Raw genomic sequence first — 14,892 nt, 5'->3', positions numbered from 1 at the left:
GGGGGCCCAGGTGGTAGCGCAGCGGGTTAAGCGCACGTGGCACGAAGCTCAAGGACCGGCATAAGGATCCCAGGGCGCATAAGGATCCCAGTTCGAGCCCCCGGCTCCCCACTTGCAGAGGGGTCACTTCACAGGCGGTGAAGCAGGTCTGCAGGTGTCTGTCTTTCTGTCCCCCTCTCTGTCTTCCCCTCCTCTCTCCATTTCTCTCTGTTCTATCCAACAACAATAACAAGGGCAGCAAAATGGAAAAAATGGCCTCCGGGAGCAGAAGATTCATAGTGCAGGCACAGAGCCCCAACAATAACCCTGGAGGCAAAAAAAAAAAAAAAAACAGTGCGTATTCTAAATGCGTTTATATTTTCTTTTCTTTCTCTCTCTCTCTTTTTTTATTTGTCTAAATGAATTTTGTAATCTGCCTTTCTAGTCCTGTCTCCATTTCCTGTTTCCTCACTTGCTGGCAGAGTCTGTCCTGACGTCTTCTGTATTCCCTTGACGGCAGGGAATTCACTGCGTTGGTAATTAAGGTCAGTTCGTGTTCTTTATTTCCTGATCAAGTGAGCTTAAAGGTTTGTGCATTTGTTTGTTCTACTCAAAGCGCCAACTTGTGTTGGGTTCTCTCTCACGTGTAACTCGGTCCTTCAGCCCTGACTCCCAGCCTCTCTCTCTCTCTCTCTCTCTCTCTCTGAGTGCCTTGGCTTAGCTTTGCACACTTCTCCCAGTCTCCCAGTCCGAGAGCTCATGATTCCTGATTGAAAACCTTGCTTTTTTTTTTCCTGGCCTACATATTGAAGTCATCCGTTCTCCTCTAAGCCCTCCTGTATCTGCTTCCAGTCCACTGCCCTGTTTGTGCTCGCATTCAACTCTGACTACATTGGATTTTTCTAAATTCCTCCTGGTGTTCTCCTGCTTAATTTTGTTTTGATTGGAGAAGGCACATGGTGTGATTCCAGTTGTGAGACACTTTACAGAACCGTGTTTTATGGCTAAGAATATGATTTATCTGGAGAATACGTTACGTGCGCAGAGAAAAATGTGTTTCAGCTGTTGTTCTTAGTAACGTTTTATTTTGTCTTGAGGTCTGTTTTTCTGCTGGGAATATAGGCTTTCCAATTCTCATATTGTTCCTGTTTCTCTGTATATTTCTACTGCGCGTTCACCCTATTTGTGTCTTTGAGTCAAATGTGTGTTTGTGGTGCAATTTTGAAATAAACCTGAGAATCTCTGTTTTCGAGTTTTCCTGGAGGTGGGGGAGGTGAGACAGCATCCTGGTTCTGCAAAAAGACTTTGCTGCCTGAGGCTCCAAAGCCCCAGGTTCAACCCCCTTGCCTTGGCTTAGCTTTGCACACTTCTCCCAGCTCCCAGTCCGAGAGCTCATGATTCCAGATTGAAAACCTTGCTTTTTTTTTTTTTTTCCTGGCCTACATATTGAAGTCACCACCACAAGCCAGAGCCGAGTAGTGCTTGGGTAAAATAAATAATTAAGAAAGAATTTGCATGGGGTGTCTATCCTATTTATATTTTATGCAATTTGGGGTATGTTTTGATATGGGCTCTTTTCTTTTTTCCTTTCCAGTTGATTTCCCTGACCCAGTCACTTCCATTTTTGTGATACACATTTTCCTCTGTACAAATTTGATTTCTTTTCTTTTCTTTCTTTCATCTTCACCAGGTGGATCGCTGGAGCTCGGTGCTGGCACTGAGAAGCCGCGTCACTGCTCCTGGCGTCTATTACCCAACACCACCTTTTATTTATTTTATTTTTAATTTAATAAGACAGAGAACATGAGAGGGGGAGAGGGAGAGAGAGGGGCACCTGCAGACCTACTTCACTGCTTGTGAAGCGAGCGCAAGCGGGGAGCCGAGGTTTGAACCCTGGTCCTTGTTCACTGTAATGTGCGCTTAAAAGGATGTGTTGCTGCCCACCCCCTGTGACTTCCTTTTCTCGCTTACTTATCTGACTTTTATTTTGGATCCTGGGTATACGCACTTCCTTCACAGCTGGCTGCCCTTTGGTTGAGACACAGAGAGAGAGAGACCACGGCTCTGGCTTCCCCTGTCCCCACGGCTCCTCTGTGCGGTGTGGGGGCTTGAACCTGCACTGAGCGTGTGGAAAGGCAGGAGCCCAGCCGGGGGAGTCATCTCATCTCTCGGGAGACCATGACTTTACCCTTTATTTTATTTTGTCTCATTGCCAACAGGATTATCCCTGGGACTCCACAACTAGCTGCTTTTCTTTTTTTTTTTTTATTTTTAAATTTTTTATTTAAGAAAGGATTAGTGAACAAAAGCATAAGGTAGGAGGGGTACAACTCCACACAATTCCCACCACCCCAATCCCCATAACCCACCCCCTCCCATGGTAGCTTTCCCATTCTCTATCCCTCTGGGAGCATGGACCCAGGGTCATTATGGGGTGCAGAAGGTAGAAGGTCTGGCTTCTGTAATTGCTTCCCCGCTGAACATGGGTGTTGACTGGTCGGTCCATACTCCCAGCCTGTCTCTCTCTTTCCCCAGTAGGGTGTGTGTCTGGGGAAGCTGAGCTCCAGGACACATTGGTGGGGTCTTCAATCCAGGGAAGCCTGGCCAGCATCCTGGTGGCATCTGGAACCTGGTGACTGAAAAGAGAGTTAACATATGAAGCCAAACGATTTGTTGAGCAATCATGGATCCCAAGCTTGGAATAGTGGAGAGCTAGCTGCTTTTCTGTCCCTTTTTCTTTCTGTTTTTGATAGAGAGTGAGAGACGGGGAGAAGACAGAGAGGAAGAGAGACAGAGGGAGAGAGAATGAGCAACAGCTGCAGCCCTGCTTCCCCGCTGATGAAGCTTCTCCCTCAGGAGCGGAGAGCGGGGGCTGAAGCCAGATCCCTTCACCGGGCAGCAGGTGTATGAGCCCACCGGCATGGCACGGCCCTGAGCTTCTCTTTAACGAGTTGCTGGGAGCAACACCACCCGGCAGCCTCCTCAGCCTGATTCTCTTCCCTGGCTTTCAGACACCAGGGGAGAGAGAACGGAGACGCACCCGGCACCCTGCCACCGGCGCTCCCCACCTCACCGTGCTGTCTCACCCATGTGGTGCCCGGGTGGGAACCCAGGGCTTCCGTGCAGGAAGCCATACTCTCCACCAGGTGAGTCATTTCCTGGGTGGTCATTCTTTCCAGCCTGGGGAGAGGCTGCCTTGAGTACCCCAGCTGCCTCGGGGGTGTCACTGCAGACACAGGAGTGAGGGGGGCCCTTACACCCCTCCACCTGCCTCTTCCCCTTGGTGCCCCTGGCTTTCCTGTCAATGTCCTTTAATCTGTCTTGCAATTCATTTTCTATGCTCATCTATTTGGGGAGCTATATATACTTTTATTACATATTTATTGGGTGGAGACAGAGAAATCAGCAAAGATGGAGGAGTTAGAGGAGAAAGAGGGGCAGGTGGTGGCGCAGCGGGTTAAGCACACACAGTGCAAAGCGCAAGGACCAGCACAAGGATCCCGGTTCGAGCCCCCGGCTCCCCACCTGCAGGGGAGTCACTTCACAGGCGGTGAAGCAGGTCTGTAGGTGTCTGTCTTTCTCTCCCCCTCTCTGTCTTCCCCTCCTCTCTCCATTTCTCTCTGTCCTACCCAACAACAAGGACATCAAAAACTACAACAATAAAAAACAACAAGGGCAACAAAAGGGAATAAATCATATATATATATATATATCCCTTGGGGCCGAAGAAGTGAGTTTGAACCCATGAACCCATGTCTTGCTTGGCTGAGGGCGAGATGAGACCTCCATTAACATAACTGGCCTGACTCTCCCTCTCCCTCTCCCTCTCCCTCTCCCTCTCCCTCTCCTTCTCTCCTTCTCTCCGCCCCCCTCTCTCCTCTACACCTCTCTCTCTTCCCCTCCTTCTCCCTCTCCCTCTGTCTCTCCCTCTCTCTTCTTCCCTCTCCTTCTCTCTTCCCCTCCCTCTCCCTTTCTCTCCCTCTCTTTCCCTCTTTCTTTTTTTATATTTATTTATTTATTTTCCCTTTTGTTGCCCTTGGCGTTTTTTTTATTGTTGTAGTTATTACTGTTATTGATGTCATTGTTGTTTTATAGGGCAGAGAGAAATGGAGAGAGGAGGGGAAGACAGAGAGGGGGAGAGAAAGACAGACACCTGCAGACCTGCTTCACCACCTGTGAAGCGACTCCCCTGCAGGTGGGGAGCCGGGGGCTCGAACCAGGATCCTTACGCTGGTGCTTGAGTTTCGAGCTGTGTGCCGCTTAACCCGCTGCCCCACCGCCCAGCTCCCACATAAGAGATTTCAAGTCCTGGGGGGCTGAAGGTGGTGGCTGAGCCTGCAGCAGGTGGGGGCAGGTGAGGAGGGGTCCAGTCCCTCTCCCCACTCCAGCTGGAAGGCTCAGGGCAGAGCCGTAGTCAGGAGAAATGGCTCCGAGGCATTGGCACAGGAAGAAAGAGACACCTTCTAGGCCCACAGACACCGAGATTCCCACAGCCCAGGCAGTGGGCCGCGCCAGGGTGAGACTGGTTCTGGTGAGTTCTACGCACAACTGACATCTCAGAGAACACAGACTTCCTCCCCCAGTAACTTTTCCTCATCAGAGATCTTCAGTCACGTGGACTGTCCTTCCTTCTCTTAGTGTCCCGCTCAATGTTTTTATTAGTGACCTGACATTGGTTTACAAAATCCTAGCTTGTTTCACATCTTTTAATAGTGTCTTGTGGTTTTGGCTCCACACTTTCCCCTTTGACAACTTTATGCTAAGCATGTGAGCACAACTGTGAATGAGACCTCCTCTCCCTCTTAACTTCTCCTTGTTCCTTATTCATATAGAGAAATGCAGCCAATTTTTGTAGTCAGTTTTCTTTTAATTTTTTATTAGTGATTTAATATTGATTAGAGAGATTGTAAGGTCACAGGGGTACAGCTCCATAGAATTCCCACCACCAGAGTTCCGTGTCCCAGCCCCTCCACTGGAAGCTTCCCTATTCTTTATCCCTCTGGGAACATGGACCCAGGATCATTATGGGGAGCAGAAGCTGGGAGTTCTGGTGTCTGTAATGGCTTCTCTGCTGGACATGGGTGTTGGCAGGTGGATCCACACCCCCAGCCTGTCTCTGTCTTTCCCTAGTGGGGCAGGGCTCTGGGGAGGGGAGGTTCCAGGACACGTTGGTGACGGCGTCTGCCCAGGGAGTTCAGGTTGGCATCATGGTAATGTCTGCAACTTGATATAAAGATATAAAGCAAATTGTTGAATAAACAGGAACCCAAAGGTGGGAAGAAGTTAACGAAGACTATTTTAAGTGTGTTCCAAAGGGCCCAGGACTTTATAGTCATTTTTGCCTGAGCCTGACAGCTAACATACAGGTGTGCTAAGAATATTGTCTGGGAAAATATTGTCAGAGTTGAGAATAAGCCTAGGAAACTGGGTCAGGCAAGAGAGTAAGCTCCCCAAAATGGGGAAAGTATATAAATACTGTTACCTGTAAACCCCATCAATCTGACCTCAGGCCCATGTCTCCTCTCATTTAGCCCAGGAGCCTGTGTGACCTCTGAGTCCCTGTCAGTCTGAGCTCACAGTCCATGGTCCCAACTTGGAACATTCTAGACTGTGCTCATTTCAGGACCCGTCTTCCTCAAGTGGCAGAGTAGAATGACCCAGCCTCCCTCCGGAGAGTTGGGCCGTCCCTACCACTGCTGCTCTGCAGTGAGGGCAAGGTCCTAGAGAGGCCCACAAGAGGGCTTAAGATGCCGTTCCTGATGGAAGTGACTGGTGATGATGCTTTGCTTACCCCTTGAATCTCGCTGTTGAGTGGGGTTTCCTCTGTGTGTTTCTGTGTCTTCTGAGGCAGTGGCAGTTTTGCTACGCTTCTGAGCTGAGTGGTTTGAACGATCCCTGTGTGATATCCCCAACCCTGAATTCAGTGGATGTGCTGAGAATGGCCACACTTGTCTTGTTCCTGAGTTTAAAGGGAAAACTTTCAGTTTTGCACGACTGAGCATGGCGTGAGCTGTGGGTCGGCGTATGAGGCCCTCACAATGCCCCCACTGCCCTGTTTGATTGCTGGGGATGGGGGGTTCATTGTTGCTTCTGCGGGCTGGGTCTTGTGGACCTCTTCCCTGGTGTCTGTTGGTAGGGTTGTGGGATCTTGGTCTTGGTGGGGAGTGTGTCTGCCACTGACTGCCTTTCCGCCCTCGGGGTGCACCCCTCTCTTGCTAAGCTCCCCTTTTAATTTGTTGTTTAAGTTTTCTTGATTGATACAGAGAGAAGTTGAGAGGGGAGGGGGAAATAGAGTGAGAGAGAGGAGCCAGGCGGTGGCGCACCTGGTTAATCGTTCACATTACAGTGCTCAAGGACCCAGGTTCAAGCTCCTGGTCCCCACCTGCAGGGTGGTAAGTTTTACGAGTGGTGAAGCAGGGCTGCAGGTGTCTCTCTGTCTCTCTCCCTCTCTATCTCCCCCCTCCTCTCTCAATTTCTCTCCATCTCTATCCAATAATAAATTAAATTTAAAAGAGAGAGAGCTACAGCCCTGCTTCATCACTCAAGAAGCTCCCCCTCTGTGGGTGGGAAGTGGGGGCTTGAACCCGGGTCCTTGCACATAGTAACATGTGCACTCAGCCAGGTGCACTGCCCCTTGGCCCTACATTTTCCTCCGTTGCTCAGAGCTGGTGGCCTTTGGGCTGTGGCCTATTGCTGGCGTTCCTTATCATTTGGGGGAATTCTCGGGAGAATAGGCCTGTATTCCTCTCGAAACACTGATGAGACTCAGTTAAAGCCGTCTGGTGGGGAGGGGGGTGTATCTTGATCAGACTTTCATTTCTTTTTCTTTTTCTTTTTATTTACTTATTTATTTTTATCGCCAGGGTTATCACTAGGGCTCGGTGCCTGCACCACGAATCCACTGCTCCTGGAGGCCATTTTACCCATTTTGTTGCCCTTATTGTAGCTGTTATTGTTGTCATAGCTCTTGTTGTTGGACAGGACAGAGAGAAATGGAGAGAGGAGGGGAAGACAGAGAGGGGGAGAGAAAGACAGACACCTGCAGACCTGCTTCACCGCCTGTGAAATGACTCCCCTGCAGGTGGGGACCGGGAGCCGGGGCTTGAACCGGGATCCTTACGCAGGTCCTTGCGCTTTGCGCCATCTGCGCTTAACCCGCTAAGCTACTGCCGCCCCCCCCCCCAACCTTTCATTTCTATACTGTGAGCTGTGGATTTAGAGTTTCTGTTTCTTCCTGGTTTCATCTTGAATGGTTGTTTGTACCTAAATGTTTGCACAGAAGTACGGTCTTCCTTACACATGTATGGTGCCACTGATCTCTGACTTATTATTATTATTATTATTATTATTATTATTATTATTATTATTCATATAGAGACCAAGGAAGAGAGGGAGAGACACCACAACTTCGGGACTTTCCTCTGATATCTTGGCACTTTCCATGTGGTGCCCGGGTCCGAGCTGGGTGGTGAGTACGTATGTGTCTCCAGCCCCCTGATTCCTTCAGTTTATCAGACCCGTCAGCCAGAAGCTGTCTTCCTGCCTCCTGTCACCCTTGGCACCGCTGTGCTGACTGTCGCCCCTTCTCCCCTTCTGTGGCCTTGCTGCCATGTTCTCTCCTGCAGCTGAAGGCTCGCTGCTGGCTTCTGTCCTTGTGAGAAGCCAGTGTGCCAGCCGCCTGCCTGCTTCTCTCTCCTGGACTCGTCATCATTTCCTTGTAGTGATTCTTTGCTTTACTGGTTGCTCTGCCTTAGTCCAGCCACTCTAGCTGTCGATATTTGCAGAATTTCTCATTTCTGGAGAAGCATGAAACCACAATTCACTTCCCAACTGGGGTGGCCCCGAGAGCTCATGCTGTCCTCCATCTGTCCGTCTGCCCACCCGCCCGCTCGTCCACAGGGGCTCTGCTGTCCCGCCCGGCTTGTTTCAGGACCGGGTGTCAGCTGACGCTTCCAAGCTGGATGACATCGTGGTGGGAAAGGGCAGGAGGCTGGCCTCTGCCTGGGCCTCGGACTGAGACTTGGCCCCTGCCCTTCAGAGGGTTCCCAGGGCGCTCGACAAAGACGGGCGTCCTGCTGCTTGGGAGCAAAACGGTCTACAAGTGAAGGAAAGGCCTGCGCTTTCCTGGAGACTGACCGTGTGTGTGTGTGTGTGTGTGTGTGTGTGTGTGTGTGTGTGTGTGTGTGTGTATGTGTGTGTGTGTGTGTGTGAGTCTGTGTGTGTGTGTGTGTGAGTCTGTGTGTGTGTGTCATTCTGTGTGTGTGTCTGTGTCTGTGTGTGTGTCTCTGTGTGTCTGTGTGTGTGTATGTGTCTGTCTGTGTTTGTGTGTATGTGTGTGTGTCTGTGTGTATGTGTCTGTCTGTCTGTGTGTGTGTCTGTGTGTGTGTGTGTCTGTGTGTGTGTGTCTGTGTGTGTCTGTGTGTGTGTCTGTGTGTATGTGTCTGTCTGTGTTTGTGTGTGTGTGTGTCTGTGTGTGTGTCTGTCTGTGTGTCTATGTGTATGTGTCTGTGTTTGTGTGTGTCTGTGTGTGTGTCTGTGTGTGTGTGTGTGTCTGTGTGTGTGTCTGTGTGTGTGTGTGTCTGTGTGTGTGTCTGTGTGTGTGTCTGTGTGTGTGTCTGTCTGTGTGTCTGTCTATGTGTATGTGTGTGTCTGTGTGTGTGTGTGTGTGTGTGTGTGTGTGTGTGTGTGTGTGTGTTTGCCCAGGCTTCACTATTCCATCCTGGCTATTTCAGACAGAAAGCAAAAGACAGAGGCCGGGTGGTGTTGTACTTGGCAAAGCCCACACATTACCATGCACAAGGACCCAGGTTCAAATCCCTGTTCCCCACCTTCAAAAAAGCAGGGCTGCAGGTGTCTCTCTGTCTCCGTCCTTATTGCCCCCTTCCCTCTCAATGTCTCTTTGTCTCTTTTTGAAATAAATAAAGTAAAACAAGAAATAAAAGAGAGAGAGAGAGAGAGAGAGAGAGAGAGAGAGGGGGAAAAGAAAATATCTTCCCCCAGTACTGTCAGGCAGCTTGAACCTGGGGCTCACACTCTTCGAAGGAGGCACACTCCTAGGTGAGCCATCTTACTGTATCCCCCACCCTGAACTATCTTGTTTATGTTCTTATTTATTTATTTCCCCCAGAGCCTCACTCAGCTCTGGCTGGTTGTGATGCCGGGAATGGAACCTGAGACCTTAGAGCCTCAGGCATGAGAGTTTTTGTTTGTTAGTTAGTTAGTTTGTTTGTTTGTTTGTTTGTTTGTTTTGCAGACTCATGATGTTGTCTCCTCAGCCTGAAGAGTATGGTTTTAAAATCATTCCTCTACTGGCCATTTGGGGTGGTACAAGATGCCAGTTAAAACAGCTTAGTATTATTGTTGTTGTTGTTGTTGTTGTTATTGTCTTTATTTATTGGATAGAGACAGTCAGAAATTGAGAGGGGAGTGGACAGAGTGAGAGAGAGGCCTGCAACCCTGCTTCACCACTGGCAAAAACTTTTCCCCCTGTAGGTGGGGAGTGGGGGCTTGAACCTGGGTCTCTGTGCATTGTCATATGTGCGATCAACCAGGTGTACCACCACCCGGTCCCCTCAAAACAATCTATTTAGGATACATTCCAGCAAAATCTCAACGGGACGCAGACATGTGGCTCCTGTCCCTGTCTCTCTCTCTCCCTCCCACTCTCCCGGGCTGACTGTGTCAGGTGACATTCAGAGGGGGCCCGGCAGACCACTTTCCAGTCACAATCTCAGGTGGTGGGTTTCACGTCAGAGGAGGAGAGAAGCTGTCACTTGGCTCCATATCAGCCTTTTCGTCTGTCCTGTCTCCCCACAGACTCCGGTGCCTGTCTGCTGTCGGTTCTCGGCTCACAGGATGTCTTTGGTTTTTTTTTCTCTTCTTCTGCAAGGTGGGTCAGCCGCTCGCCGTGTGCGGCTGCCTGTATTGATCTGGGAACGTCTTCACTTTGCCTTCTTGTTTGGACAGTGATTCTTTGCCAAACCGTCACCATTGCCAGCCCCACGCAGCCTGCAGGTGAATGAACCCCACCCGGGCAGCACCGGCAGAGCCCCCCCCCCGCGTCCCCTTGCCCACGTCAGCTAAGAGGCCGACTCCTCTGTCACACTGACCACCCCCCCCTCCATCTGGTCATGACTGTAGAGGTTCATTTCGGTCTTCTCCCTCAAGTTGAGCTTGCCTTTATTTACTGTGTTTGTTTTCTCTGTGGAGAATATATTAGGGGGATCAGGGCACCCCTGTGAGTTTATCTCTCTCCCTCTGACTTACATCACCAACAATTGCAGCCTCTAGGTTCATCCCTGCTCTGGCAAATGGCAGTGTGTCCTCTTTTTCATGACTGAGTAGTATTCCACCATGGGTACAGCATCCCGGGCTGCCTTTGCTTTTCAGCACTTTGGCCACATCTTGCTATGGCCTCCTGCTGGTCCCGTCATACCTGAGGATAGCCTGGCAGTACTGGTCCCACCCCTGCTCAGTCATTAGCCAGCTGTGCTCAGAGAAATACAGTCATGGCTGCAAGCTGACTCCAGCATGTCCTCTTGCACTCAGGAAAACAGAGAATTATTTTTTTCCTTTTGCGATTAATTGTAGGCTACAGGATGTAGAAATGGTACCACACCTCACCCACCTCAAGAGTTCTGTGTCGGGAGTCGGGCGGTAGCGCAACGGGTTAAGCGCATGTGGCTCAAAGCATAAGGACCGGCAGAAGGATCCCGGTTCGAGCCCCCAGCTCCCCACCTGCAGGGGAGTCGCTTCACAGGTGGTGAAGCAGGTCTGCAGGTGTCTGTCTTTCTCTCCCCCTCTCTGTCTTCCCCTCCTCTCTCCATGTCTCTCTGTCCTATCCAACAATGATGACATCAATAATAACAACAATAACTACAACAATAAAACAAGGGCAACAAAAAGGAAATAAATATTTTTAAAAAATAAAAAATAAAATCATCGTATGGTATGATCCAGCCATCCCACTTCCAGGTCTGGATCCAAAGCAAGTAGCCTGGCTCTCTCCCCAAGAGGCACCTGTGCCCATGCTCACTGGCCCCGGCACCGTTCACAGTCACCCAGATACAGAGGCAACCTGATGCCCTTCCTCCAGGGAGTGGAGAAAGGAATACACGTAAATACGGATCTACACAGAGTTCACAATTCGACCTCAGATCAAGAGACAGTGTGCTTCGAACGCGGATGTGGAAAAGAAGTGCAGGAGACAGAATAATCCAGGGGGAATGGTGTGGGGCGGGGAGGGCGGTGGCGCAGCGGGTTAAGCGCACGTGGTGCGAAGCCCAAGGACCGGAGTGAAGATCCGGGTTCGAGCCCCCGGCTCCCCACCTGCAGGGGAGTCCCTTCACAGGTGGTGAAGCAGGTCTGCAGGTGTCTGTCTTTCTCTCCCCTTTTGTCTTCCCCGCCTCTCTCTATTTCTCTCTGTCCTATCCAACAACGATAATAACAATAACAACAAGGGCAACAAAAGGAAAAAAATGGCCTCCAGGTGCAGTGGATTTGTAGTGCAGACACCAAGCCCCAGTGATTACCCTGGAGGCAAAAAAAATGCAAGTGCTAAGACCTTCAGAATAAGGGGTTTGAGCCTGGGAGTCGGTGCAGTGGCTAGAACACTGGACTTGCAGGATTGACGCCTGAAGTTTGATCCCTGGAGGGCTGGATGGTGGTGTACTGGGTTGGGTGCCCACCTCCCCATGCACAAGGACCCTGGTTCAAGCCCCTGTTCCCCACCTGCTGTGGGGAAAGCTTTTTGAGAGGTGAAGCTGGGCTGCAGGCCTCTCTCTGTCTCTCTCCATCTCCCCCTCCCCTCTCAATTTCTCTCTGCCTCTATATAATAAATAAATAAATAAATTCTCTCTCTCTCTCTGTGACTCTGCAGCCACCTCCAAACCAGTAAAGTAAATAATATATAGCCTAATAAATATAGTTACATGCTTTATATAATATAAAGTAAATAATATATAGCCAGATATAGTTACACGCTCTATATAATATAAATGTTCATTTTTTTTTTTGTCTCCACAACTTCTCTAGGGCCTCACACTTATTAATTCTACAATCCCAGCAGACTCTCTTTTCTTTCTCTTCCCTCTCATGGTGGGTGAGAGACAGGGACACCACAGAAAAACTCCACCACCAGAAGTTTCCCCTTTGCCTGGTGCTCTTGTGTGGTGGTGGTGGGGGGGGGGGCCTTGAACCCAGGTCCTTGTGGGTAGTAAAACATGCACTCTACCGCGTGAGCTGTCTCCCGGCCCCCTTACATACTTACACACACACACACACACACACAGCGCCAGACACGTATTTACACGTGCAGTGCAGTACTATTCAACCATAAAGAGAAAGAAGTGCTGCTGTCTGTGGAAATACGGGTAGCATTTGAGGACCTCATGCGTCGTGCAGTGAGGGACAAAGAGGGGAACAAAGGCCCTGTGGCGCCTCCGCTGTTTGCTCTGGACTCTAAACAGGTGAGTCGGGGTGCAGGGGGGCAGGTGACAGGGAACAAACACGGGCGTCTCAGGCCAGAAGAACGGCTGAGCCCTCAACACACTCAGGGCACCTGGCACTGAGCTCTCTCTGCTTCTCTCTGCCTCTGCCTCTGTCTCTACTTCTGTCTCTGCCTCTGTCTGTCTCTGCCTCTGTCTCTGCCTCTGCCTCTGTCTCTGCCTCTGTCTCTGCCTCTGTCTCTGCCTCTGCCTCTGTCTCTGCCTCTGCCTCTGCCTCTGCCTCTGTCTCTGTCTCTGCCTCTGTCTCTGCCTCTGTCTCTGTCTCTGCCTCTGTCTCTGTCTCTGCCTCTGTCTCTGCCTCTGCCTCTGTCTCTGCCTCTGTCTCTGCCTCTGCCTCTGTCTCTGCCTCTGTCTCTGTCTCTGCCTCTGTCTCTGCCTCTGTCTCTGTCTCTGCCTCTGTCTCTGCCTCTGTCTCTGCCTCTGTCTCTGTCTCTGCCTCTGTCTGTCTTTGTCTCTACTTCTATCTCTACCTCTGTCTCTGCCTCTGCCTCTGCCTCTGCCTCTGCCTCTGTCTCTGCCTCTGTCTCTGCCTCTGCCTCTGTCTCTGTCTCTGCCTCTGCCTCTGTCTCTGTCTCTGCCTCTGTCTGTCTTTGTCTCTACTTCTATCTCTACCTCTGTCTCTGCCTCTGCCTCTGCCTCTGCCTCTGCCTCTGCCTCTGCCTATGTCTCTGCCTCTGCCTCTGTCTCTACTTCTGTCTCTGCCTATGTCTCTGCCTCTGCCTCTGCCTCTGCCTATGTCTCTGCCTCTGCCTCTGCCTCTGTCTCTACTTCTGTCTCTGCCTCTGTCTCTGTCTCTGCCTCTGTCTGTCTTTGTCTCTACTTCTGTCTCTACCTCTGTCTCTGCCTCTGTCTCTGCCTCTGTCTGTCTCTGTCTCTACTTCTATCTCTACCTCTGTCTCTGTCTCTGCCTCTGTCTCTGTCTCTGCCTCTGTCTCTGTCTCTACTTCTGTCTCTGTCTCTGTCTCTGCCTCTGTCTCTGTCTCTACTTCTGTCTCTGCCTCTGTCTCTGCCTCTGTCTGTCTCTGTCTCTGCCTCTGTCTCTGCCTCTGTCTCTGTCTCTGCCTCTGTCTCTACTTCTGTCTCTGTCTCTGTCTGTCTCTGCCTGTCTGTCTCTGTCTCTGTCTCTACTTCTATCTCTACCTCTGTCTCTGCCTCTGTCTCTGTCTCTGCCTCTGTCTCTGTCTCTGCCTCTGCCTCTGTCTCTACTTCTATCTCTGCCTCTGTCTCTGTCTGTCTCTGCCTCTGTCTGTCTCTGTCTCTACCTAAGTCTCTGCCTCTGCCTGTTTCTATTTCTACTTCTGCCTCTGTCTGTACCTCTGTCTCTGCTTCTGTCTGATCTGTCTCTGTCTCTGCCTTGTCTCTGCCTCTGCCTCTGTCTCTACCTCTATCTGTATCACATCTGAGAATGTTGGACTAGAGTGGTGAAGCCCTGGCAAATATCAAAATGACCAAAAGAAAAAGAGAAAAGTCATGCACCACCCAGGTTGTGGCCCCTAGCACACTGGAGGGAGCTTTGGTGCCCTCTCTCCCTCTCTCTCTCTCTCTCTCTCTCTCTCTCTCTCTCTCTCTCTCTCTCTCCCCACCCTTTCCCCAGTCAGCCTGGAGCAGTGAAGCCCCTGAGACTGTATCTATATGAGCAGAGGAATCTAGCAGGGGTGGTGGAGTAAAAATGAGGAGAGGGGGCACCAGCTTGCGGCCGTGGGCGGTTCCGGCCATTCTGGGCTGAGCTGCGACACCCCGGCTCGGCAGTTCGCTCCGGAAGCCTCACCCCTCGGCCTGGGCACAGCGGGCACAGCCAGGTACAAGCCCAGTGGACGCGTCTGTATTTGCTCCCGCCGACTGCCGACCGCTGGGTTTATTTCCCAGCTCCCAGCCAGCAGTTAGCAGAGACTTAATTAGTGCGTGCATTCAGCGAGTGTTTATCAAAGACCTTTACAGAGCAGACACTTTCTTAAAAAAAATAAATAAATAAAAATAAATTTAAATTGTGGGGAACGTTGTCTAAAGCCACAGCTCATAGACCAGCTGATCTGCCGCGGGCTGGGATGCCACCATCCATCTTGATTTTTGAAGATGACTTTTCATTTCAGGGGTGAGCAGGGTGCCCGGGGCTAACGGTGGGTACTGTGTGCAGAGTACCAGGGAGACCTTGGTCTGCTAACCAGGTGGCAACAGCTGTGCCCTGCCTGCTGGTCCCAGTCCTGCCTCTCGTCTTGGGTCTCTGCTGACATTTGGGGGGCAGGTTACAGGGCTGACCTGTGCCCTGGAAGCAGTTGGCACCTCTCTGGTGCTGACCTGTCTGCTGCCAGGAGCAGCGGGGTCCCTTCCACAGGGGCTGTCTCCCCTGCTCAGCGGCAGACCACACGATGTGCTTGCCCAAGGACCCAGGCTCCACGTCTGACAGCAA

General features: G+C 50.8%; 1 long non-coding RNA gene across 1 annotated transcript; it reads left to right on the top strand.

The window, feature by feature from the left end:
• Nucleotides 1–422: 422 nt before the first annotated feature.
• On the top strand, nt 423–9,327 carry LOC132535430 (uncharacterized). Its single transcript, XR_009547221.1, has 4 exons — nt 423–524; nt 2,991–3,125; nt 7,355–7,447; nt 9,233–9,327. It is a non-coding gene; the product is annotated as an uncharacterized LOC132535430 (long non-coding RNA).
• Nucleotides 9,328–14,892: the final 5,565 nt, after the last annotated feature.

Source organism: Erinaceus europaeus, chromosome 22 (genome assembly GCF_950295315.1).
Source record: "Erinaceus europaeus chromosome 22, mEriEur2.1, whole genome shotgun sequence".
NCBI lineage: Eukaryota > Metazoa > Chordata > Mammalia > Eulipotyphla > Erinaceidae > Erinaceus > Erinaceus europaeus.
Note: the sequence above shows the minus strand (reverse complement) of the source record. Positions and strands in the feature narration are given on the sequence as shown.